General features: G+C 60.6%; 1 long non-coding RNA gene across 1 annotated transcript; it reads left to right on the top strand.

The window, feature by feature from the left end:
* Nucleotides 1-19,816: 19,816 nt before the first annotated feature.
* Nucleotides 19,817-26,038, top strand: LOC144378172 (uncharacterized). The gene is made up of 2 exons (XR_013439792.1): nucleotides 19,817-24,316; nucleotides 25,422-26,038. It is a non-coding gene; the product is annotated as an uncharacterized LOC144378172 (long non-coding RNA).
* Nucleotides 26,039-26,805: the final 767 nt, after the last annotated feature.

Below are 26,805 nucleotides of genomic sequence, written 5' to 3'. Positions count from 1 at the left end.
TTGTTTCTACTGTCTTTAAATCTGGTGGGTTTTTAAAACGTCTTTTGGTTGTTTTGATTTGGTGTCAGGGATTGAACCCAGGTGTACTGAACTGCTGAGCCACATCCTGGCCCTTTTTGTTTTTGAGACAAGGTCTCACTGAGCTGCTTAGTGCCTTGCAGAGTTGCTGAGGCTGGCTTGGAACTGGTGAACCCCCTGCCTCAGCCTCCTGAGCCGCTGGGATTGCAGGCGTGCGCCACCAGGCCTGGAAAATTCAGTCGGTTTTATGCTGGATGGCACATCCGTCTCGCTTTGGACTGACCTCACTTGAAGGGCTCAGTGGACGAGCATCTCCGTATTGAGCAGCACAGGTCTAGAGTATCAGATCCTGGAGAGCAGAGGCCTTTCTCTGTGTCCAGCAGGGTATCTTGTGTCCAGCACCCAGTAGGTACTCTGCTTGCTGAAGGCTCAGTGGGTAGAACACACGCTCCGTGTGACTGTCCTCCCTCCTAGTCCCAGAGCGGCCACTGCTGGCCGAGCACAGTGGCTTTCCTGAGGTGGGGAGGGTTCTGCAGGCCGGTCCCCCCGCTCCCTGAAGACCTGAGGGTCTCCCCAGTGGGACCTCTTTGCCACCCCTGATGGGATCCTGGGGTGCGTGCCCCATCTGGTGCCAGCCATTTAGGGTGGCTTTGTTTGCAGCTTTGTGGCTTCTCTGGAACACACGGATGGCCGGTGTGAGGTCGGGGCTTGGCCCTCCCCCAGCAGGAGTGGACCTGGGGCAGCCTGGTCCTGCGGGCGGAGCGGGGGTTTGGAAGCAGACTTTCTGGGTCCCTGCCTTCCCTCCTCCACTTCAGCTGCCTAACGTCTCTGAGCTCGGGGGCAGACATTTTCCCTGAATGTCCAGAATCGCCTCCCTGCACCCAGCCCAGGCAGCACCCAGCCCGGGCCTTTCTCTCCCAAGCCTGCAGCTGCCTCGGCACAGCCGGGGGTCCAAGGCAGGAGCTGGCTTTGGGAGGACAAGCCCACCCAGACCGGCACCCACACAGGGGGCCCGGGTGGGCTCGGGTCACAGGGCATTTCTGCGGCGACTCAGGCCGCGGCTTCGATCTTGCTGGAGACTCTTGGGTGCAGAATCCTAGGGCTCAGGGACTGCAGGGTCCCTGCCAGGGCTGCTGGGCAGGACCGGTCCCTCCTGGGGTCCCCGAGGTCCTCGGAAGGCTGCAGGAAGGCGGGGCAGGTCCCCGATGGAGTCGGGGGCCATTCCAAGTGTGCGTGGGGCTCTGAGCAGAGGGGACGAGGCCTGACGCGGCTTCTGCAGGTCCCTCGGCTCTGCGAAGTGGCAGGAGGGAGACCCCGGGCTGCCCAGGGGAGAGGTGGCGGCCTGGCCAGGAAGGAGGGCCAGTGGCTTCTGGTCCCTCGCTCTCTGTCCCTGCGCTCGCCCTGCCTGGCTGGACCGAGATGAGGCCCCCCGAGGGATCCGCTGCCAGGGATTTTCTGGAACGTGCCTCATGAAGATGAGTCGCCTGCTCAGGACCGGGACCTTTGGACACTGGACCCTTTTCTGCTGACCTGTGAATTGCAGAGACTATTCAACCAATTCAATCTGAAAAAGAAGAAAAAAGAGTCTGGAGTGTGCCGGTCCTCCAAAGAGGGAGTCTGGCTGGGCAGGAGGGAATGTTCTAGAACGCTGTGGGCCCCAAGCAGTGTCTTGCTGCCATCCTGCTTCCCGGTCCCCGCCCCCCTGGTGTGTGGGTGTAGACTGGTGGCAGTGTCCACTCTCCCCGGCCAAAGCAGGGCAAGCCCCCGGGAGGACCAGGGCGAGGGGAGCCCGGAGAGGGCTGAGGATGCCCCCTGAGGGGGACCGGCCAGCCATGCTGCAGGTGGACATGGGCACTGCAAGTCCTGATTCCGGGGGACGTCGGTAAAACCCGCCCTCCCCACCTCTAACACCTGCCTTCCAGGGAGCCCTTCTCCCTCACGGGGGACACCCTGCAGCGTGTGTGGCCCCAGAGCCCAGGTCACCATGGAAGAACCAAATCTGAGCCTCATTAGAAGAGCAGCCGGGGGAGGGGGCTGTTCACGGGGGAGGGGCCGTGGGCAGCTGACAGTGCTGCGCGGTGGCATTCCTGGGGGCACCAGGACAGGAGCAGCACCGGGAGCTGGCACCCCAGGTAGTGTGGGTCAGTGCCCAGGCCTGGAGATGCTGACCCCAACGTCCAGCCCCATCCTACAGGACATGGCGCTCGGGCAGGTTAGAAGTCCTGCTGGGAATGGTCATTCTCCTATTGGGGGGGGGTGTGAGAGGTGATGGAGTCAGACTGGCCCCTGGTGACCCAGCAAGGTGCATGGCTCAGCTGGGTGGGTCTGGCCGCCTGACTGCAGACCCCACCCACTCGGCAGCCATGCCAAGCCCACGCGGGCTGGCATCTTGCCACCTCATTCTTCTACCATCAAAAGGATATTAATTAATCCTCATGTTCCCATGAGAACACTCTCATCCCTGTGAAACAGTTTCTAACGTGCGAACGATGTTCTAAGGGGCAGGGAGCTGTGTTAGCGCTGACAGGGTGGCTGCTGTTTTAATCACAGTTTCTGGTTGGGGTGGGGGCCCACGCCTGGAATGCTGGCTACTCGGGAGGCTGAGGCAGGAGGACAGGAAGTTGGAGGCCAGTCTGGACAACTTAGCGAGGCCCTGTCTCGAAAAAAGAAAAAGAAAAGCGCTGTGGACGCAGCTCGGTGGTGGAGCACCCCGGGTCAGTCCTGTATCCCACCCCAATCACTCGCTTCAGCAGCTGTCAGGCGGCTGGTCCTGAGAAGCGCCTCTGGCGAGCCGTGTGGACCCCATCGTGTCCTCTCAGACTCAAGATGGGCAGCTCTCACCCCGGGGTGAGCGTTGGGGACAGGGTGGAGGCCATTAAGGTGCGCCGAGGCCACGGGGTGGAGCCCCGGTGCCATAGAACCCTCATGAGAAGGGGTACAGAGGGTGGGGAGAGGTGACAGAGTCAGACTGGCCCACGGTGACCCAGCAAGGTGTGTGGCTCAGCTGGTTTGGTCTGAGCTGAACCCTGCAGAGGGGGTGCTGGATGTGTTTGGTGGCCCCCTTTACGGTGACAAAGCCGAGGTGGAGAGAGAGTTGGCAGAGTTGGGGTCTCTAGATTACGGTGGCCTGCTGAGGCATTTGTACAAGGGCCATACTGATTTAAGAACCAGCACATGGGCCCAGAGAGGGACAGAGATTTGCAAGGAGCCACACAGCAGGGCATTATCACCAAACTCACCAGAGTCAACTGATGGGGAATTTTTCTTCCCCAAAAGATGATTTTCTAAGACTCCATTTCCTCAGGGAGGCTCCGTGTGATGATTAATGCCCCCCTGGGGTTCGTGGGTGGCCATCGGCTGCTCCATGATTCTGCAGAGCAGGATTCCTTCCCCTCCTCCGTTCTGGGTGACATTCTGGAGGGAGGATCCTTTTCTGGGGAGGGCCGTCCCCTGCATCATAGGCGACCGACCTGGTGCGGGGCTTCAGGGGAGCCTAATGCACATTTCTGCCGTGCAGGGAGCCCCGGGGAGTGAGCTGTGGGGCTGGTACACTGGTGGCCGCTGCCACATCCCGTCACAGTATTTGCCTGGGACGAGGCTTGTCCCTCCCGCACTGCCCGCCCGTAAGGCCACACTCGAGGTCCTGCGGCTGAGTGAAGGAGGCAGGAGTCCTGGCCTCTGCTGTGAGGTCCCGCGATCTTCACGTCACAGCCCTCTGCTCTGGCCACCGCCCCTCCTTCCTGTGTTGGTGACAGGTCCCTAACCCCCTGCCAACTGCAGCAGCTCATGGGCTCTGGGGACCGGGCCACATTTTCACTTTCTTGGCGAGTGACATGGCTGTCAACACCACGTGTCCCAGCTGTGACTGCCAAGGTCCATCTCAAGCGCCGTCAGTCCACAGTGGCTGTCAGTCACCAGGGCCTGCCTTTCCTCCTGTGCTGGGGCCGTGGTTCCCGCAGGGGCGCGACATCTCCTTCCTTTCACAGAGCGCAGGCACTGCCCGGCCGACACCTCTCGTGCCACCATGTCACTGCAGCCATCTCCATCACGCTGCCCGTCACGGCTCTCCCTAATTTTAGAGTCTTCCCAGGGACGGGGCACAGTGGGGACCACGCCTTTCACTGCTGCAGAAACCCCAGCAGGAGCGTGAGACTCGGCCACGGGTGGCAGTGGCGGGCAGGGTCCCGTCTGCCTGTGCGCACATGGACGCCGTGGCTCCCGACCACAGAGTCACGGGTGCAGGGTCCCTTCTGATGACCTCTCACTCCTCTCTCTGGACCTCCCTCTCCGCTTAGCGGTGGGACTGCGGCACTTGGGAGTCCCCCCACCCGCTCCAGGCCGGGTCTGGGGGTTCGCTTCTCTCTTGGGACACGCGGCCTCTCGCTCGTGTGAGGCGCCGTGGCCCTTGCTCTTGCTCTGTCCCCAAGGGGTGCATGGGCTCCCTGCACGCTGCTGCCCAGCGTGTCCTCCTTCAGGCCGGGAATCCCAGCCACGTGTTCTAATCAGCCTCCTCAGCACAGGGAAGCGGGAGCAGGGCCATCTCAGGTGACAGCCCGGCCCTCAGGTGACCTGGAAGATGAGCGGGAGGGAAGTGGCCATGCACCTTCTGCTCCCGCTCCCAGGGCCGAGGGCGTGTCCCCAGCCCAGGGCCCTCTGGGCGGCTGGTGCCGGGTTGGACCCTGGCCTGGGGAATTGCACCCTGGACCACACCGACCCTGCCACCCGGCTTCCCCACCAGGGGGCGCGCTGACGGCCCTGAGCCCGGGAGCGTGGACTCCCTGCACCGCACCTGGGAAGCTGCGCAGGCCCCACGGCCAGGAGGCTGCGGCCAGGAGGCTGCGCAGAAGAGCCGCGCAGCTGGACCTGGACAGCATCGCGGAGGTGGAAAGCAGCCGCTGGGGACAGCGGGGGACAGGGCGGAGCCAAGAGCCCGCAGAGCATTCCCGCACCCTCCGCGCCTAACCAAGCGCTTGGCATATGGTAGACATTCAAAAATACTTGTTGGATGAATGAACAATCGAGTGAATGATGTTGCTTCTGAACGCTGTCTGGCTCTGAAGAACAGATGAGCCCGGGAACTAACTCGCCTGAATTCAGAAAGTCGTTCAGCTATGGAAACCGAGTCCCAAAATAGTGATGCCCACATATCTTCCTCTTTTGGGAGACAGTCTGTGTGAGCATATGGGGGCTAGTAGGGCAGCTTCGCCATCATCTGAAACCAGGCTCTTTATTTCTTCCTGTTCCGCCGTCTTCCACACACGGTTTCTATCTCATGGTCCAGGGTGGCTGCTCTAGCTCCTGCCACCACATCTGCCTTCTGACCATTTTTCATTGTGTCTGTCTGCCAGCCAGTGGTTAAAGGGAAAGAACGTTCATACTTTTTAAGGGCATGACCCAAAAGCTGTACCTGTAAATTCTACTTATATGCTATCGGACAGTTCTCAGTGAAGACGATCCTCAGCGATGCTTCAGTAGCCCCTGATTCATGCCAGGGCCCCTGTTACCTCTTAGGTTATCTTATCTTCAGCAGCTCAAAACTGTTGCCACAGCTCCAGCTATCATACCTTCCTTCACACCTCTGCATCCAGAGCAGGCTTTCTTAACCTAGACATTGGGAGTTGGACCGTACTTCCTAAGGAACTTTGCTGTGTACTGTAGGACATTGAGCAGTGTCCCTGTCCTCTGCTCACTAATATCACCAACTCCTTCCCTTCCCTGATCCACTCCCCTGGTTGGAACAATCAAAAATGTCTCCAGACGAAATTGGCCCCAGTTGGGAGACACTCAGCCGAGGCAGAGAGAGGGAAGGGCATGTTCTCTGCTGCAGCCCACACTCTCTGCACGGAGGAAAGCATTCCCGATGACCCCCGGGTGTCAGGTGGGTCCTGTGTCCCTGCTTTACTCAGAGAACCTTGCCTTCCGGCCCTGGCCACTGGGAGGGTGCAGGGGGACATGGCCGAGGGGAGCCCCCACCCCCCGTGAGCCGTGGCGTGCTCCACAGGAGGGCGCAGAGGAGGGCCTGAGACCTGCCCTGGTCTTTACACGCGGGGAAGGTGCTGGCCGTTGGGGACGGTCTCTCTGGCAGGGCGTCACGTGCCCAGCCTCGTCAGCCGCTGCTCAGGGTTTTACACATGGACATGGCGAGCTGTCACACTGGCTCTGGGGAGGCGACTTTCGTTCCTTACAGAGAGGAAGACGTCAGGGCTGAGAAAGGTCAGGCCTCTCACTGAGCCCCCACTGGTGAGGGGCCTGGGGTGACTCTGACCCCAAAGCCCCGTGGGCCCCTCTGCGTCCTCAGCAGACAGAGCCACACGGGCTACTCGGGCACAGACAGGGCTTCTGGGGCAGTCCCAGGCCCCGGGACCCAGGGCCGAGCGCAGAGGGCTGCCAGGGGCTCCGGAGCCCTGGTCTGTCACCACCTCTGGCCTCCACCCGCAGCCAGGGACGCGGAAGGCACTGTGGACAGTGCAGGGGACTGTGGACAGCCGTCAGGGTCGGGCAAAGAGACCGCGGGGCCTTCAGGAGGCCGCTGGGCCACAGGATCCAGCTGTCCCCACAGCTGGCTGCCAGGTTCCGGCTCTCGAGGGTCTCGTCCCAGGGCCTGTTCTCAGCCACCGGCGCTGGCTGAACTGCCTCGGGAGGCCCAGTCCCAGGGGTCGCCTGGGGGGGGTTCCCTCTTCCCAGGGAGACTTGAGGGAGGTGAGGTCAAGGTCACCTGCAGCCTCAGGCTTCTCCACACTGCCTGCTGCAGTCACCTGTCACAGGCTGGGCAGTGTAGGGGCCTGCCCTGGGTGAGGGCCTCCGTGGAGCTGAGGTCCAGCCACGGCCGCAGCAGCTCTGGTCCCCTTCCCCTGAGGGGGGCAATGGGCGGCTCCCGTGGGTCCAGGTCTGCACCTCGCTTTCTCCCTCGGCCCCTCCCCTCTCCGGCCACCTGCGGGCGGGTGGCCTCTTTCTCACCCCCATCACCCTTCAATTCCAGAACCCACTCCGAGCTGGTCGCCCTCTTGAAATTGCGCTCAAGAGGGTTACAGGGCCTGGGAGCTGCCGCTGGGCGGCAGGGCGTGTGATGGAGAGAGAAAAGAAAGGTTGATCTCGCCACAGTGTGTCTGGAAACTCAGAGACCCAGGAAGCCTAAGCCGACCTCGGCCTGAGCTGAGCATCTTCCATGACGCGTTCTAAACTGTATTAGTCCAAGAGGGAGAGACTTTCAAATCGGCACGCACGCCGAGCCACGGAAATCAGTTCACGGTCCCAGTGACTTTGGGCAGATTCTGAAATAGCCTCCCCCGGGCCTATGTGCACGTGTGTGTGCACACGCGTGTGTCAGGGAGCGGGAGAGGGAGGTTTAGCGACCCCACACTGATTCAGAGTAATTGCAGTCTCTTTTGAACCAAAGAGGGAACCTTTGAGACCTTCTTTTTAAAAGTTCTTTCCTGATTCTTTCTCCAGTAAATGGTGCTGAGAAGTGACCTGCTCCCTCCTCCCCCGGGTCCTCCTCTCCAACAGAACGGCCCCTCCATTTCCACCCCTGCTTTATCTCCCGCGGGTCTCCTCCCGCCCACAGTCCCCACCTCTTCTGTCACTCCCATCAGCACCCTCCTCTCCACCTCCTCCGTCCTCATTCCAGTCAACAAGGGAAATGGCCAGGAACCCAGTGGAGAGGGCAGCCCCTGGGGTGGAGAGAGAGGACCACGCCCCCTCAGGCCCCCTGTCTTGGTCCTTGGCTCTTGGGTCTGTGCCTAAGCAGACGAATCTTTTTAAAAAAAACATTCACCCACATCCCCAGTCATTTTTAAATTTTTTATCTGAGACAGGGGCTTTCCTAATTCATGAGACTGGCCTGAAACTGGCAATCCTCCTGCCTCAGCCTCCCGAGTCGCAGGATTACCGGCATGGGCCACCGGGCCCGGCAAGTGAATATCAATTTGATTTTTTTTTTAAAAAAGAAAATAAGAAGACTGTGTGACTTGAGTCTTGCAAGTAAGGACCCTGACCCCTGACTGTGGTGGCCACGCCTATTTGAAGCTTTTACATTCTGAAGATTACTAGGAGGCGAGTGTCTGGGGTGTGGAAGGGTATCAGAGGTCCCCAAGGCCACCCAGGGGACTCACAGCACACAGCTGACACTGGTGTTGGTGGCTACGATTTATCACACTGAGGGGTCAGAGCAAAGCAGCAAATAGAAAAGGCCCACGGGGCTGGTCCAGAGGAAGCCCGGTGCCAGCCCAGAGTCCCCGAGCAGTGACACCCAAGGACACCACGACTTCCTGCCCTGAGCCGCAGTGCGCATGGCAGCGGGGTCCGTCCACCAGAGGCTCCCTGGACACCCGCCCCGGGGCTTATACTGGGCTGTCCCTTAGCCAACTTGGGCCTGGTCTGTGCTCACTTCCCGGAAGGAAGCCGGGTGCAGCGTGAAGCACCTTGTGCCGCTCTCGCCAGGACCTGGCCGACCCTGGTGGCTCCACCTTCCTCGACGCCCCAAAGTGTCTGGAAAGCCAGTGGCCTTTGGAGGACAGAGTCTGCCCGCTGTGGTGACCGGCTTCTGCACCGAGAGCATTGAACATAAATAGCCTTCCCCGCCACCCCCTGGAGCCAACCAATCAGTCATTGTCCCCACCTGGAGAAGAGACCCAGGCTCAGAGAAGGTAGGAAATCTTCTGACAAGAGCGATGGAGTGCTGAATCCCAGACAGAGACGGGGAAATGAGGGGCCACACGGTCCTCACAGGCCACCTGCCCCTCCACTCAGCGACTTCGACTTTAAGGAATTACCAGCCGGCATTTACTGAGCCTAAGTCTCTCCAGGGCCAGGCACAGTTTTAACTCATTTCCCTGCCCTGTCCAGGTAAGCCCACCCTGTAAGATCGTATTACAGTTATGAACCATTTACAGACGGGGAAACCGAGGCACAGAGGTATTGACAAAGGCACACAAGGTCATGATGATGTAGCCCGGGGCTGGGAGCCTGGGGGGTAGACCCTGAGCTGAGTTCTGCACATTCAGCAGGCCTTTCTAGGTCTTAAGACATCCTTTAAGAAGTGCCCTGGCTGCTTCTGGTCGAGCCGGCGAGATCTAGGGGTGGCCCCGGGCTGGGGGGGGCTTGAGGTTTGTGTGCTTCTTGACTCCAGACTGAGGAGGTCCCATGGTTCATGTCAGAGAGGGGCAGCTACCATGGTGGGTACGTGGCACTCTGGTGCCCAATTTGTAGAGGAGGTTCAGAGACTATTAAAAAAAAAACGTGCCTGAGGCCACAGCTCGTGGGCAGCCCTGTCCCCAAGGCAGGTCCTCCTGCATTTGTGTACTGGCCCCGCTGAGCAGCCTGGCCGTGGGGCGGGGCGGGAATTCAGCCCTGGCAAGCCCTCCCCCTGAGCTCCAGCCCCGCCCAGAGGTGATCCTGATGGAGTGAGGGGAGTGCACAGAGAACAGGAAAGTCCCAGGAGGCCAGGCTCAGCAGGGCTCCAGGGGTTCCTCCGGAGGCCGAGTGGGCAGCAGAGGCAGCAGGAGGCTCCTTCACCACCTGCAGAAAGGGCAGAGCCATGGTGGGGGGGCGGTGCCAGCTCAGGGCTCCAGTGAGCTCCCATGGCAAAGCGCCTGTTCTGCCAGGGGGAGAGATGCTCTGCCATCTTCTTCCTCCTTCTCTTCTACCCTGGCCCCACCCTGGCCTGTGGCCATCAGAAGTAGGGACTTGCTGGGGCAGAGGACTCCTTGGTGCAGACCCATCTGACCAAGCCCAGAGTACCACCTGGAACCTGGGCAGAGCGTCGGGGCAGGACCAGTGAGGGAATCAAGTCAGAAGGCCTCGGGGCCCACTCAGGGCTGCTCCTAGGGCCACTGCCCGCCTCTGGCCCTGCTTCTCTGTGCAGTCACGGCATACCTGTCCTAAAGGGAGGCAGTTTGTGAGACATCCCACTGTCCTAGAGAAAGTGGACAGTGGGCACCGATTGTGCAGTCCTCTCAAGGAATGCCCCACGTTTCCACTGACAATGCAAGGTAATATGGTGTCGAGCTTATGCTAGTGGCTCAGTTAGTGTTCATTTGGAGCATCATGTGATCCAAACGGACACTGAAGTCTCTCGGTTGCATTTCCCTGCAGTTTGGAGGGAGATGGGGCAGAGCAGCAGGGACTGCCCACTGGGGATTTGTAAAGCACCCTGGAGGAAACGGCTGCGGAGCTGTCGAGCGACCACAGTGGAGAGGCAGTTTCTACCTCCTGCGCGCCTTGAAGCCTCGCCCATCCAGCTGAGCACCCAGCGCGTGGGTGTGACTGGAACCTTGGCCATCCAGGCAGCCGAGGGGAGAGGGCGCCTCCTTCACCTTTCAGTTCAGGCGAGTCAGTCACTTCGGCTCCCAGGCCTCAGTTTGCAAATCTGCAAAATGAAAATAACCACAAATGGAAATCAAATAACCAAGACCAGGGAAATGAGACCTAAGATGGCAAACGTAGGGCACCGTGGTGTGTGGCACGGAAGCGTCGCATGCACAGGGCCTCTGCTGCTGACGTCCTCGTGACCTGACTGCATCTTGAGCACTCACGGGGAGTGCAGCCCAGTGACACCGGCAGGACTGGCGTCGGTGCCAGGGCCCATATCTGAGGGAGACAGGGGTATCTGCCACCAACTAGTCTTTCCCCTTCCAGAATCTCCTTCATTCTTTGGGAAAAGATGACTCCACCCCCTTGCTCCAGTGGTGGGCCCTGATTGGTTTACAGAGTCCATGGTGGGCTCTGATTGGTTCACAGGCAGGGGTGTAACCTGGAAGGTCCTGATTGGTTTACAGAGTCCATGGTGAGCTCTGATTGGTCCACAGGCAGGGGTGTAACCTGGAAGGTCCTGATTGGTTTACAGAGTCCATGGTGGGCTCTGATTGGTTCACAGGCAGAGGCGTGACCTGGAAGGTCCAATCAGGATGCAACTTATGTTGACCTGCGCTCATCCTCCATCAGGGAAGGTGCGGCTGCGGGGATGCTGAGGGCTGTGCCCCGGAAGCACTGACTTGCTGTGCCGAGATGGTCCCAAGTGGCATTCCTAGGACTTTGGATCATCCAGCCCAGGGGCAGGACTTTGCACTTTTCATTTGCACGGGCTCCAGTGAGCCCCCATGGCAAAGGGCTGTTCTGCAAGGTGGAGAGAGGCTGTGGCCGCTCAAGCTGCATTTCTCCGACGTGCAGTCAGAGCACCCTGTCACCGCGCACTCTTATCACCTTGGCCATGGAGAGGACAGCGGCCTGTTTCATTACTCTGGGATCCTGCTTTCTAGTCAGTGTCGAGCATATCTCAGGCAATAAATCATTGTTTGTTGAATTCGTAGGACATGACTCTTCCCTTCTGGAACTTTCTGTCCCATTGAAAACATGAGACACATGGATATGAATCTAAGTAAAATATGAAACCAGCCGTGACTAAGTCCCTGTGCTAGTTCTACAGGCAAACGATGTTGTCATAGTTAATCCTCCTCTTTGAAGTGACCTTTAATGCTGTTGAGGATGGACAGAGTCCATCAATGACAGACCTGCTCAGACAGCCCAGTGTGGCTCTGCTGAAAGATTCATGGAGCGGAGGAGGTCTTCCCTTAAAGGGCAAGTTGGAGTCATTAATTAAGTGAGTGACAGGCCCAAGACAAGATGTCCCTTCGAACACTTTGGCTCAAATGAGACAGAGACTTGGTGGCAGAAAGCACACACACACACACATAGATGGATTTACCTGCACGAAGTGCGTTGATTTATGTGCGCATCCAGGGGTGTGTGGCTCTTTGGGGACTCGGCTGATGCAAGCCGAGCCTCAGCTTCTCCCCCTCCCCGAGCCTCAGCTTCTCCCCCTCCCTCCACTCTGTGCTCTCCCTTCCCGGCCGTACGGCTGCCAGCCTCGGAGCAACCTGGGGTCTCCTTCTACCTCACCAGCCCAGTGTCCCTCCCAGAACCAGCTGCTGTGACCAGGCAATTGTCCCATGCGTCCGGGCTTGTGTCACACACCTCATTTCTTAGGTTAGCCCAGGGGTTGTGCCCTAAGACACTAGAGGCACTGTCCCCGAGGAAGGGTGAGCGGCTGCTGGGACGGAGGTGACTAGTCCTCCGTCTAGTCCTCCTCCACACATTGTGTGTGGCCGTGGATGGGGAGGGCTCCCTGTTCTCAGGTGCACACAGTCGCACCTGGCCAACCTGCACAGGAATCCCAGCACCACCAGAGATGGCCTGGCTTGGGCACTCCCAGAGCAGATGACCGGTGACATTCTTCCTATCTAGCTTAGGACGAGGACGAGGCACAGAACTGGGTAAGACCTCCAAGGTGCCCCAGCCCCTTGCCCACAGGTGTTTCAGCCAGGAAGATGGAAACCCCAACAGCCCTCCCCTCCATCAGCAAGCGTGGCGGACTCTCGTCCCCTCCCCTTGGTTTCTTCATGTCTGGCGTCAGGATTCTAACCGCCCCTCCCTCCCAGGCTGTGCAGAGGGAGCAGAGACCAAATGCCTGGGAGCCACCAGGTTCCAAGCTGGGGCTCAAGCGGAGCCCGTCCTTGGCTCTGCTGGGGTGGCCTTCTGAGACGCGTCTGCCTGCGGTGAGCTTCTCGTCACGGCTGGGGGAGCAGTCGGGAGCCTGGCCTGGATTGTGCACCGCCACTTATTAGCTATGGGACACCTCAGCCTCTCTAGGCGTCAGTGTGACACCTGTCGCAGGTCTAGTGTGTCTGTGTGTCTGAGCTGCTGTACTTCTCCCTTCCCCACAAGCGTGCAAGGACCTCGGTTCGCCTCTGTATGGTCCCCCCAGCATCTGGCTCAGTGCCCAGCACACAGTAGGTGTTCAGTGAATCCAGAAAGCAGTGCCTGGTCCACACGTTGCGATGGGGGTGGGACATTCTTGGGAGGTGAGCTCAGGCTGCCCAGCACACTCGTCGGCTGGGAGTTGGTCTCGCTGTGGGTAACCAGGCGCCTGGGTAATGGGGCTGCGTCAAAGCCGGCTGCTTCTCCCTTACCCTAGAGCCTGGGCGGGACAGTGCAGAGCTGGGCCTGGACCCTGTGGAGTCAGCCCAGCTCCTCCCTAGGGTGGCTCTGGAGGCCACCTGGCCAGCTCAGGATGGCGCCCTGCCCACCCATGTCCAGGTAGCAGTTGGAGATGAAAGACGAGCACGTCACCTCCTGGCAAACCATCCACTGGGCAGAGCGTGGTGGCGGCCAGGCAGGCTGGGTTGTGGTCTCCCGGGGAGTCCACCTGCTTGGTTAAGAAGCAGGATTCTGTAGAGGGACGGGGTGGGGTGGGGGTCCGTCGGCTTTTCACCACTGTGACCAGAACACCCTCCAGGAACAACATGGAGGAGGGAGAGTTCATTTCCCCATCGAGGCTTTGGAGGTTTCGATCCGTGGTCACTGACCCCTCTGCTCTGGGCCTGCGGAGAGGGAGAGCTTCATGGTGGAAGGGCGTGGCCCCGAGGAGCTGCTCCATCTTGGCAGAGAGACAGTGAGGAGCCAGGGGCACGATACAGCCCGAGGGCACGCCCCGTGGCCTGCTTCTTGCAGTCAGTCCCCACCAATTACAGTCACCACCAGTCGACCCTTCAAAGCCACCAAGTGGACGAATCCACGACTGGTCACAACTCACCATCTAATCATTTCACCTCTGAACTTTCTTGCCTTGTCTAACATGAGCTTTTGGGGGACACCTCATATCCAAACAGAGGGGAACAGCCTCAGTCTCGGCCCCTAGACCAGAACACTGCCTGCTGGGCGGGTGGGGTCCCGGGGAGGTGAGTGGTTGGTCCAGGACAGCCGTCCTTTGGCGGGATGAGGGCCGTGGAGAAGGTTCTGGTTTAAATGGCAGCACTGCCTCTGTCCCCTGTCAGGGCCCTGAGAAGGCCCTGCCCAGGTTAAAGGAACCAGTTTCATGCAGTGCCAGACCCCAGGTCCCAGCAAGGAGAGGGAGGGGACTCTGAGAAAGACTCAAGGTGGACAGAGCCTCCGTCTCCCTCTGAGTAGGAGGCATGGCTTCAGGACAGGGAGAGGAAAAATTTAGAAGCGACAGAAACTAGCTCCTCCAGGTGACGCCTCTTTAAGGCAGAGCTTTGCCTGGCACAGGTTCTCCACATCCTCATCTTCTAGATGGGGCCTCTGAGGCCTGGAGACGGCGAGTGCTCAGCTCCTTGCTTCAGCCCAGGGGGTGGCCCACCGTGGTCCACAGGTCGAATGCGGCCCACCATCTGTTTCTGTAAATAAAGTTTTATTGGCACACAGCCACAGCCATTCGAGTGCCTGATGCCTGCTGCTGATTTCTCACTGCAACAGCAGAGTCGCTGAGCAGCTGAGCAGCTGCCATGGAGACCGTGTGGCCCACAGAGTCGGAAAGCGCCTGGAGTGGGGGGAGCGTTTGAACACCTGCTTTTCTCCTGGCCAGAAATCAGCTCAGGAGAGGGCTCCTAAGCCACTACGGTGAGTAGTTGAGACTTGTTGTGTTGGCAAGGGACTGTCACCATGGATCAGCTTTGTGTTCCAGGGCAGCCGACCGGCTGCTGAGCCAGGGGGGTTGCAGGGAGAGCAGCAGCCACCAGGAAGGAGGGTCAGCGGCTGGCGACTGGGGATCTGGGGAGAAGCAGAGAGAAGAACCAGAACAGACCTGAGCCAGGCTGATTGGAGCCGCCCTCCTGGAGCAGGAAGTGCAGGAGGAGGGGGGGCAGCCGTGGGTGCTGGGGGCTCACTGCGACGCACTGAGTCCAGGTATCCATGGACCTTGCTGGAGGTGGCCCTGTGGCCCTGCAGCTTAGGGGAGAGGGACAGGAAGGCAGAGACGCAGGACGGCAGCACAGAGGTGTCCACCGGGTGGGCCGAGCAGCATGGCCATCTCATATTAGCCCAACGTGCACTGGAGAAAGGAGAGCCTCTTCGCAGAGGGAGCTGGGAGAACGGGGAATCCTTAGGCAGTAAACCCCTGTCTCTCACCACGCACAAAACTCAGCTCAAAGTGGATCAAGGACCCAGGAAGTAAACCAGAGACCCTGCGCCTAACAGAAGAAAAAGTAGGCCCCCCGTCTCCGTGATGTCGGATTAGGCCCGACTTCCTTAATAAGACCCCTAGAGCGCAAGAATTAAAATACATCAATAAACGGGATGGATTCAAACGAGAAATCTTCTCAGCAAAAGAAACAATCAGTGAGGTGAATCGAGAGCCTGCATCTTGGGAGTAAATTTTTACCACTCACACATCAGGTGGAGCACTAATCTCTAGGGTCTATAAAGAACTGAAAAAGCTAAGCACCAAAAAACCAAATAGTCCAATCAATAAATAGGCCAAGGACCTGAACAGACACTTCTCAGAAGAGGATATACAATCAATCAACAAATAGGTGAAAAAATGCTCATCATCTCTAGCAATCAGAGAAATGAAATCAAAACGACTCTCAGATTCCATCTCATTCCAGTCAGAATGGCAGCTATTAAGAGCACAAACAACAGTAAGGGTGGGGGGAAAGGCACACTCTTACACTGCTGGTGGGACTGCAAGTTGGCGCGGCCAATGTGGAAAGCAGTAGGGAGAATCCTTGAAAACTGGGAATGCAACCCCCATTTGACCCAGCTGTTCCACTCCTCAGTCTATGCCCAAAGGACTTAAAAACAGCATACTCCAGGGACACAGCCACATCAAGGTTGACAGCAGCACAATTCACACCTGGACTTTGCTCCAACACCCACCTCCTGGCGGCTCCCCGCCTGCCACTGCCCAGTGCCCCTGAAACTGCCCCAGGACCTTGGGGGAGGCTGCTGCCCAAGCGGGGGGCTGAGGCCAGGCAAATGCAGCCCACCCCCGGATGCCCAGGCTCCAGCCTCAGCAGCAGGGGGAGAGCCCCTGCCTTGCGTCAGGACCCCAGGAGGGTTGAGCCGCCACCTTGGTGGGGACTTGATGCCTGTCCTGCTGAGGAGCCCTGTTTTGGTGCCTTGCGTCCCCAGCTGTTTCTGCAGAGCCTGGTCTGGAGCTCTGTGCACCCCACGGGGCCTCTCTGCCGTGGCTTCCTTCTGCCCCCGGCTCTGGGCGTCCCTCCCTTCTTCCTAGTGGCCGTGGAGCAGCGTGAGGGGAGGGTGGTAGGGTGGCCCCGGCGCTGTCCTGGCGGGTTGCAATGTTGGGGAAAGAGTCCCCTCGGTCTGTAGGCCACTTCCCACCCCTTCTGTGTCACTGCCTGCCTCCTCACGAGCCTCCAGTAGCCAGCTGCTGACTAGTGCTGGTTCTGTGGGTCAGAGCATTGCCAGAGGCAAGGGACAGAGTCAAGCCGAACCAGCTGGGGCACAGAGGGAAGTTATTGGCTTAGGTCATTGAACATTTTCGGGTAGACTCCACTTCAGGTAAAGCTGCATCCAGGAGCTCACTGGAGACGGACTGTGTCGGCTTCGTCCTCACACACTCTTCACGCTGTGGGCGCTGTGGGGTCCCAGCCTTCCCGACCAGAACACTCATTAAGACTCTGCTAATTAACGTGCGGTAGAAGTCCTGGGATTCGCGTCAGTGGCCCCGGCTGGAGGTTTATGGTGGTCACGGCCATTGCTAACCGGCCACTGTGGTCTGGAGAATGCTCTGCTCTCATTGGCCAGGCCAGGGTCACATGCCCCTCCCTGGAGCTGGGAGGGGGCAGCTCCAGCCACAGCACCCTGGGAGCCACAGGGACTGAGGCTGGGTGGGGCCGTGGCTCTCCAGAGCAGCTTTAGGGTCCTGCTGCTGCGGCGCTGTGACGGGCAGGCAGGGATGATGGGTGCTGGGCCGACCCTCCGTGAACCGTGATGGGAGCATGGCATCATGGCTCTCATGGCTCAAAAGAAGGAAGTCACATGCAAGGGGACTCCTGTGGCATGTCACATATAAGGCAGCCATCCACATGGGGGAGGTGGGGACATGAGGGGACTCCAGTGCGTGAGAATGAAGCCAGCACAAAGGACAGCAGAGCCCCGAGAGAGTCAGATCTCTAACGACCACTTGAGCTCCTGGATCCAGCTTTACCTGAAATGGACTCTACCCGGAAACTTTCAGTAACCTAAGCCAATAACTTCCCTCTTGTGTTTAAGCTGGTTTCACTTGAAAGTGTCCCTAGCTAAGACCCAAATGAGGGGGATGGGGCTCCAGCCCGGGGGAGGGCTCTGGCTCCCTCCCTCCCTCTTCCCTTTCTCTTCCTGACATTTGAGTGCTGTCCCAGGGACACTAGGGACCAGGGAGCTGGACAGAGACATTCCTGCCTCCCGCGGCCTCTGCTCTGCCGGGGGAGCCGGACAACAACCAGAAATGAGTCAAGACGGCTTCAGGGGAGCTGGAAGTGGCCAGAGTGCGGTCAGTGCCTCACTAGGTGGCCAGGAAGGGCTTCTCGGAGGAGGTGACCTTTGGGAAGAAGCACCAGGGGTGAGATGGTGGCCTCGAGGGCGCAGAGAGACAGCGCTGGGTGGAGTCTGGGTGGAGGGGTGCTAGAGCCCAGGTGGCTGAGCAGGGCCCAGGTGGCTGAGCAGGGCCAGGGGTGGCTGAGCAGGGCCCAGGTGGCTGAGCAGGGCCCAGGTGGCTGAGCAGGGCCAGGGGTGGCTGAGCAGGGCCAGGGGTGGCTGAGCAGGGCCCAGGTGGCTGAGCAGGGCCCAGGTGGCTGAGCAGGGCCAGGGGTGGCTGAGCAGGGCCAGGGGTGGCTGAGCAGGGCCCAGGTGGCTGAGCAGGGCCCGGGGTGGCTGAGCAGGGCCAGGGGTGGCTGAGCAGGGCCAGGGGTGGCTGAGCAGGCCCAGGTGGCTGAGCAGGGCCAGAGGTGGCTGAGCAGGGCCCAGGTGGCTGAGCAGGGCCAGAGGTGGCTGAGCAGGGCCCAGGTGGCTGAGCAGGGCCAGAGGTGGCTGAGCAGGGCCCAGGGGTGGCTGAGCAGGGCCCAGGTGGCTGAGCAGGGCCAGGGGTGGCTGAGCAGGGCCAGGGGTGGCTGAGCAGGGCCAGGGGTGGCTGAGCAGGGCCCAGGTGGCTGAGCAGGCCCAGGGGTGGCTGAGCAGGCCCAGGGGTGGCTGAGCAGGGCCCAGGTGGCTGAGCAGGGCCAGGGGTGGCTGAGCAGGGCCAGGGGTGGCTGAGCAGGGCCAGGGGTGGCTGAGCAGGGCCCAGGTGGCTGAGCAGGCCCAGGGGTGGCTGAGCAGGCCCAGGGGTGGCTGAGCAGGGCCTGGGGGTGGCTGAGCAGGGCCAGGGGTGGCTGAGCAGGGCCAGGGGTGGCTGAGCAGGGCCAGGGGTGGCTGAGCAGGGCCAGGGGTGGCTGAGCAGGGCCCAGGTGGCTGAGCAGAGCCCAGTGTGGTCCTGAGGCTGCCAGGAGCTTGGGTTTGGGGCTGAGGATGGGGCTGAGCACGGCTGGCTGCTGTCCAGGGGGCAGACAGTGGGGACAGAGAACCTCGCAGCAGCCAGACCCAACCTTCCAGGAGGAGAGAGAGGGGAACAGGGCAGGTGACCTCAGTGCCCTGTGTCCGTGTCCCTGACCTGGCCAGAAGGACCTCAGGGAAAGGCCTGGCCCCTGATTCACAGATGGGCGGGTGGCCGGGCACCTCACCACTGCGTGGAGCTAGGGCCCCGGCACAGGCCTTCCAGCCCCCAGCTCCCCTTCTGCACAGAACCGCCTGTCACCAGGCCACGGCGAGGACCAAAATAACACCTCCCCACACTCCTGGCACAGCCCACGAGAGCGTCCCTGTGCGTCCTGCCGCCCCTGGAGCACGGAGGTGGCCCCGGCTGCAGGCTGGCAGGACCCCGGCCTGAAGGCTGTGCCTCAGCCTGCGAGGCCGTGGGGGACACACGCCTGCGTCCCCCCCCTCTGGAGGCGGCTCTGCAGCAGGAGGGAGGATGGTTTTCCTGGCACCTAAATGTCACTCTGCTTCTTGCCTCCTTCTCTCCAGCGCGTTGGAGAGGAACGTGCTGCTTCCTCCTCCAAACCCCGCCAGGACCTCGCGGGGCGGCTGCCAGCGGAGCCTGTTCCCGGCCTGTGCCCCCGGCTGGCCTGCGAGGTGTGGGCGGTCAGGCCTGAGCCTCCTGCCCGTGCCTTAGGGTCCCCGCGGGGAACCCGGCTCCTGGCTGGGCGCAGGCCTCGGGGCTCTGCGACACGGGGCCTCCTGTCTGCACAGGCCATTTGTAGTCACAGGAGTCTGGTGGCTTTTCTCATAGGATCTCTGTTCCCGTGGGGATCACAGCCGCCTTGACCCTTGCCTCGCACCTTGTGGGTGGGCAGGAAACCCCCGCAGCCCCGTGTTTAGGAGTGATCGAGACCCGGGTCCGGGACAGTTGCGCGTTCTGTCCTCTTGATGATTCAGGTGTGAACAGGAAGCCCACCAGGGGAGGGAGATCCGGCTCAGGGGCATGGAGGTGCAGCAGCTGTCCCTCAGGAAAATGCCAGCTGCGCTCATGACCTCACGTGATCATTAGGTCTGAACTCCAGCAGCCTCAGGAATGGCGGAGTCCAGGGCTCGAGGATCTGATCCAAACCCGTCTTTCCCTGCGCTCCCCAACTTCCCGTTTTGCTCTCCTCTTTCAAGAGGGCTCTCCCCTAAGAGCAGTTCCCGCCGGACCCTGGGCGGAACCTTGTGGAAGAGTGGGAGCCTGCCCGGCCCTGCCCCCACCTAGTCAGGTGCCCAGACGGTCACCCGCCCTCTGGGGACCCCAAGAGGCATGTCACCGTGTACAGGACGGAGCTCCTGCGGGGAGGAGGTTGGCAATGGGGGTGTCCGGGTCTGGGACCGCAGGGTGCTGGTCTCTGGCCCCCCCTGGCTTTAGCCCAGGGTCTTGTTCTGGGGGGCTCTGGGGAGCTCTGGGCAGCTCACTCTGCCCATTCACAGCAGGAGACTCTGACACAGAGTTGCATGACTGTGGCCGGTGCCAGGCTCTGGGGTTGACACACTTGGGCCTGGCCCCTCTGTCTTTGTCCCTGAGAGATTGTGGTGGTGGTGAGCGGGGTCCCTACCTTCAGAGCTCCCGAGGCCACACCTGTGCAGCAGAGGTCACCACGCCACCGGCGTCAAGGCACCGTCACGGGGCTGGTGTCTGGCCCTGGGTCTGGCCCAGGGAGGCAGGGAGCGCTAGCCAGCGCCGGGCAGCCCCGTCACCTCGCGGGTGTGGTTTGGGGGAGAGGGTCCCTCAGGTTTTAAGGAGAGCTCAGTGAGAGGTTCTGTGTTGCTGAGAGCCGACCCTGAGGTGAGCAGGGCCTGCCCCTCAGGGAGTTGCTCAGAGCCTTGCTAAATTGCTGAGGCTGACCTCCAACCTGAAATCCTCCTGCCTCAGCCTCCCAAGTCCCTGGGGTTGCAGGCCTGGGCCACTGCACCCGGCTCCCTGACGCTTCTTTTGTGCACTGGCCCAGGTCACCCGCTGCCCGTGGTCCTGGCTCCAGCCTGAGGGTCTCATGGTTCCTCCTTGGCTGCCCCGGGGTGGCCAGCCAGGCTTGGGGTGATGAAGAGAATCGTGGGGTTCCGGGAGCCTCCTGCTCTTGGCGGTTCACTGGAGCCGACTTCAGTTCTGGGACTGGACGTCCGCGGGCCAAGCCGAGTGGGCGGGCTTCTGGGCCCTCGGGTGTTGGCTCTTAGCCGGTTGCGGACCCTGTGCAGGTGAACACTGACTTGATTTTGTTTTGAATCAACTCACTTTAAAGTGTTTGTTCACTCATGTCACTTCCCTCACTGGCCGCCTAGTGGGAGACCAGAGGGGACGGTGACAATGGCCTTCCACTGCCCCCTGGGGCCGCGGATGAACACACCCCTGTCCACAGTCAGGATGCAGGGAACCGAGAAGAGCGGTCCTTGTCACGGCGACACCAGGGGCAGCCGATCCCCGTCACTTTGCACGCCCAGACGGACACCCGCCGGCTTCCTGCAGTCACTCCCAGACACGCGCAGCAGAGCAGAGTGAGTCCCCGGGGGGCACATTCCTGGCTGGGTCACACTGCGGGGAGACCTTGTCACGGCTGGTCCACACAGAAGAGCCCCTCCTTGCCTGAGGAAGTACACGGGCCTCCGGGCCCCAGGGTCCACATCTGCAGACTCCACCAACCACCCAACCAAAGGCTGGGCAAGCCAGACCGCAGCCAGCCCTCCTGAGCTCGCCAGAGGTTCCCGTCCCCTAGACGCTGCCGTGTGGCCATGATCCCTTGCTACTGTGTTACGGGACCCAGTTCCCGGAGCCCCACCCCGGGTTCTGTGCCCGCGCCGTGCGGCTTTGTGTAAGGGACGTGAGCACCTTGGGTCTGGGTGTCCCTGGGTCCAGGAGGCGGGCCCTGGAGAGGCCGGGGGTGACCGCACGCTGGGTCAGCTCCGAGCGCTAGATTCCAGAGAGGCCCACGAGCCTCCCGCGCCCAGGGTAGGCTCCAGTGTGGGGCTGTGTCTGGCCTCGGGGGTCTCTTAGGAGGGTGTTTTCAAGCAGAAACACGCAGGCGGTCACCTACGATTGGTGGGTGACGGGGTTGTGGTCGGGGGCCCCTGGGAACAGCCTGGCTTTCCCTGGGAGCAAGCACGTGGCCTCTGCCCACTCGCTGTCCACAGTGACTTCCTGGGGCACACCAGCTGGGAGTCACTGGCACCGGCTACACGGGCCGTGGGTGGGGACACCATCATCTTCCAACCCACGCACGCCCCTGGCCACGGGCTGTGTCCCACTCAGTGTGGGAAAGTGTCCCTCCACAGGTCCCCACACGGAGAGCCACAGGACGGAGCCTCGCTCAGAACCCAGTCTGCCCCTGGGTTCCCACCCGCTGGGCCTCTGATGGACTGAGTGAGACGGGCCTATGGCCAGGGCAAGGGAGGCCCTCGGTCACCAAGGCCACAGCGGGGGAGGGGCAGGTCCCTACCTGGGGGCACAGCACCCGGGGGGCAGCCTCCTTTGCAGAGAGGGCTGCCTGTGCCCGGAGCAGGAGGACACACCCTGGGGAGGCCAGGGTCTCCGGTGGGAGCATTTGCATCAACCAAACCAAAGCCACGAGCCCCGTTGGCATCGAGGTTTACTTCTGCCAACAGAAGGTGCTTGGAGCTGCTGATTTTCTCCATGTTTCCGCGGTGTTGAGAATGCTCCAGAAGTCTCCCTGGGTGGATGGAGAAGTGGACTGGTCCCTGGCCGGTCCACTCAGGGATCTGCAAAATACGTCCTGCAGGCCGCTGAGACCAGCCCCGGCCCTGCTCTCTACGCCATGAAGGCTCAGAATGACTTGCATTTTTAAAAGGTGGGGGAAATGCAAAAATCGTCTTTGATTCCAAAGACAGAGAACACTGTGAATTCCCACATGAACGAAATATCACCCCCCCCAAATTCTTTTCTTCTCATCTGTAAATCTTTATTATTATTATTACTTTTATTATTATTTTCATGTACTCAGGCAGAATGGGGAGGTGCACGTCTGTAATCCCAGCTACTCAGGAGGCTGAGGCAGGAGGATCCCAAGTTTGAGGCCAACCTGGGCAAATTAGTGAGACCATGTTTCAAAATCTTAAAAAATGTAAAAAGTGCTGGGGACGCAGCTGAGGGATAGAGGCCCCAGTTCAGTCCCAGCCCTCAAAACAAGCGAGCAGACAGTCCCACGGTCCATCCCTCTCCTGACAGCTGGAATGTCATCGTAACAATGGGTGGAAATTGGTTTCTATTTTGTTCTCTGTGTGTGCTACTCATTTTGCTCCTGGGCCCCCAGAGCCTAATACTGACCGTGAGGCCCTGTACAGAAACGCTGGCCCACCTGGCCGCCCCCCGGGTTCCTGGTGAGGGGGAGCCGGGTCGGGATCAGAGCCCCCTCTGTACCCACGCGTCCCCTTTGCCCCTGGTGCTGTGGGGTGGATGCATGTCCCCCTCGCTGTCCTCTTTCCTGGAGTCTGGAATTCCCCAAGGTCAGGATAACAGGTAGAAGTGGACTGGATGCGCTGGCCAAGGCTGAAGGGCAGGCGAGAGCCCTGTGGCTGGGTCGGTGGCCTCCACCCACAGGCCGTGGCCCACCCGGGGCCAGCGTGAGCTGTTCAGGGCTCCTTCCTCCACCTCGTCCTCCCTCGTCCTCGTCCTCCGCGTCCTCGTCCTCCATCGTCCTCCGTCCTCCATCCTCTGTCCTGATCACCGCAGGGGCTTTCTCTTCCTTCCTCTTTTCCTCCTTCGAAATTCAGATGTCCCTGTCCACGTCCCCGTCCCAGTCCCCGGGTCAGACTCAGCAGAAGGCGCAGGGTCAGCGCAGTGCTGGTGGAGGAGGAGCAGCCAAACCCAGGGCAGCAGCCGTCAGACCCCGGGAAGGAAAGGACACAGGACGGGAGGGGGCGGCGTAGTCACAGTCCCCGCAGAAGGAAGCCAAGCCTGGTGGCCCGAGGCCTCTGTTTCCGAGATGGGACCAGGGCTTGTCACGAGCTGTCCGTGGGTTGCATGTGGGTCACTGCATGGAAGAACACAGGTGCTGGCCCTTCTGGTGGTCCGCCACCGCGGCCCCTCTGCATCCGTGCCCAACCCCCGCAGGCAGACGTGTGCCCTGAGGGCTCTGGCCTCTGGCCTCTAGGTGCTCCTTGGAGGCAGAACTGGCAGCTTGAGCCAGGAGAGAGGAAGCCACCTCCAGTGAGCTGTCCCTGGAAACCCGTGGACAAGAGTGCCCGGGTCAGCCAGCCTCCTCCTCCAGCTGGATGGACACCGGCCACGGTGGAGAGAGTCGCCTCAGGTCTCCAGGTGGCCCCTGGGCGGCCATGACCGCCTGTCCCCTAGACCGTTCCTCCACAGCCTCCTGGGAGGACAGCCCACAGGGGACCTGGCTCGCAATCGAGGGAGGCAACCGGGGGGCAGTTTGTCCCTGGTGTGACCCATCCTGAGCAGGCTTGGCTCTTGGTCCCCCAGCCCCAGGCAGGCCACTGACCTGCCCTGGCGAGTCACCCTGGGGACAGCGCTGCTCCAGGGCAGGTGCCGGCACACTGGAGGGTGTGGCCTCCCGGCCGGGATGGTGGCCCCTGCTCCCCACTCTCTGGCTGGGTGGCCTCTGGCCCGTGCCTTCCTCTTGCCGCGTCCCAGCTCTGCCCTTCACGGTGGCTGGTCTTGGGTGAATTAATCATCAGGTCCCAACAGCTCTCCCCTGCGTCTCACTGTCCAAGGAGCAGGGGGCGGCCGAGCGGCCTTCTGGCCAGAGGGTACTGAACGGGAGACCGTGGCCCCTCTCAGTTCAGTGAATAAGGTCATTGGAACCCAGCGGTCCCACCTCTCCTGGAGCACGGGTGGACGTGGCAGGGGACGAGCAGTGGGAACGAGGCGTGACCGGAGCACTCAGCAGCTGGCCGCAGCGGTCATCAGCTCTCCTCGGCTGCCAGGCCCGCCTCGCGGACAGTGTGCAGGGCGGCGCCGCTCCTGGTTATCGTGGGGGTGAGCACTTCCCTCTCGGCTCCCAAAGGCTCCTCCGTGCTTCTGTGCACAGAGCCCTGGGATCAGAGCTCCCTTTCTCACCAGAGGCCCCTTGGGAGTGGACGCCTGGGTGCTCCACACCCTGACCCCCACATGCAGGCCTCTAACGAAACCCACCGGGACCAGGCAGGGGACGCTCAGCCAGAGTGTCCCCGGGGACCTGCTCTTGGAGTCTGGGTAGGGCGGGGTCTCCCAGAGGCCGGAAGCAGGAGGGTGCAGAGGCTCAGCCCCAGCCTCCCGTCCTCTGCCTCCTCTGCCGGGAGCAGCCCTGAGCCCACCCCCTGAGCTCTCTAAGGCCCGTCTAAGGTCACGTGGGGCCCACAGCGGTCGCAGGCTCTTTTGGCCCCTGGAAGCACATGAGCACTTTAGCTTTGGGGGTCTTGCTGGGGGGTGGAAGGGAAGCTGCGTCCCGCCCCAGGATTGCCCGGTGGCGTCTGGTGGCCCTTTCACAGGGATGGCCACAGTGGTGCACTGTAGTCCCGGAGGCCTGGGCTGGGTGGGGTTTGGCCTCAGCCTGGATCCCGCTGGGCTTGGGGCTTAAACAAGAGACTCTCTCCACGCAGAAGAGAAGCCAGGAGTGGGGTCATCTCACGGGCCGGTCCCAGTCCTCGGGTCCGTGCCTCTCCCACCACCAGGGTTCGGATGCCATTTCCCCCAGGGACAGTGTGTGGGGAGCTCGGTCCCCGAGTGGTGGTCCTGAGGGACTGTAGGGGAGGGCCTGGGGGCAGGTGGCTGGGCCACGGGGTCCTGCTGCTGTTGGAAGGCAGTTCTCCGTGGCCCGTCAGTTCCCAGGAGAATGGGCTGTGGTGAGAGTGAACCTGACCCTGGGTCACGCCACCTGACTTCTTACCTGTGTACGTGCATCGTGATGCAGAAGTACTACCAGGAGGTTCTCACCAGAGGCCAAACCAATGGCTTGTCCAATCGTGCCCTTTCAGCCTCCAAAACTGAGAGCTAAATAAGCCCCTTTTCTTTCTAAAGTACCCAGCCTCGGGTATTTTATTATAGCCATGGGAACCAGACTGACACACATCCCTGTATTCTGCTTCTGATCTCTCCACTGTAGCCCTTTCCCCCACCATCCCGAGAAGCATCCGGAGAAGTTGCCATCACACAGACTAATGAAACATTCTTCCCGTTTCGTGCCGCTTCCTGTCCCTATTCAGACTTGCCAGGGTGGTGTTGAACATTGGATGTTGCAAACCCAAGACAATCCCATATCAATCACAAAATGAAATCGGACAGACCCCCCCAAAATGTGGGACTTCATGGAATTGAATAATGTGATGTTTAATAGTCAATTTCTATTTAAAGCCTTCGACAAGCTGGTGGATTGGTCCAACTACAAATCAAAGGTCAGAAAACTAAAGATCAGGACAGGATCGACTGCTTCAAACAAGAGGGGTCAACGGCGAGGCTGTCCTCCGGGAGAATGGAGGCAGCCTCCCTCGCAGTGACCCACTTGGCGACATGATTTAAAGTCGGATCTGAAGGCTGTTTGTCAAAAACCCAAGGGGAAGAGACTCCACGGGAAAACGAGCCACGCTGAATCCGTTCATTTCGCATTTACTCGTTTAGTCCACGGCTTCAATTATAACCTAAAATTCTGAAGTGTTTTTAAACTGTTCTCTTAATTTTGTGTCTCATGTTTCAAAATAAAGCTGACGTTTGTGGCTACTGAAATCCAGCCCGTGTTCTAGCACGTTCTCCTCAGGAGGCCATGTTTCAGTACCCGTTGTCACACATGAAGTCCCCCAGTGCCTGCCGGGTCACCCGTCGACCACGTGGCAGCACAGGCCTGTCCCTGAGGCCATGTGCCTGGTGTCATCTGGAAAGGGAATAACCCCGACCTCTACCAACAACGTCCTTCCCTTCTCTTCCAGAAGCTTCCGTGGGGACGTGGAGGCCACCCGTGGGATGGGGACCTACCGCGGGGCCGTGGCCTCCCTTCCTTTGGGGTGCTCTCACGGAGGCCTGCTGTGCCTCCCGCCTGACTCAACCAAGGGCTCCCCCGGGAGGCAGGGTCGACGCTGCCAGGGACGTCAGTGGCCCGGGTGGTGTCTGTGGGGACCACGCCTGGCTGAGGGAGGGAAGCAGGCAGCAGAGGGCCCTGTGCCCCCAGCAGCAGAGCCCCATGATCCCGTGGCGGTTTGGTGTGGTCAGTTTTCCCGTCCCATGACCTTGGTCAAGAACCTCGTGACTACAAAGCAGCTGCTCAGAGCCGGCCCTGCCGAAAGGAAAGTGCATCCGCCCGTCCATTCAGCAGTCACTACCGTGCGCCTGTGCTTCTCTGTCTTGTCTGTGGCTTGTCCCCTCACAGTCTCAGGGCTCACCACAGCTGTCTGTGCTAGAGGCAGGTGGGGGTGGCGGCTCCTGCAGCCTGCACAGGGCAGGAAGGAGCAGACTTTTCCAGAAGCCCAGCCGGAGCAGGGTCTTGTGAGCATCTAAGC

The sequence above is a fragment of the Ictidomys tridecemlineatus genome, chromosome 5 (assembly GCF_052094955.1).
Source record: "Ictidomys tridecemlineatus isolate mIctTri1 chromosome 5, mIctTri1.hap1, whole genome shotgun sequence".
Taxonomy (NCBI): Eukaryota; Metazoa; Chordata; class Mammalia; order Rodentia; family Sciuridae; genus Ictidomys; species Ictidomys tridecemlineatus.
This window is presented reverse-complemented; position numbering and strand designations above follow the sequence as displayed.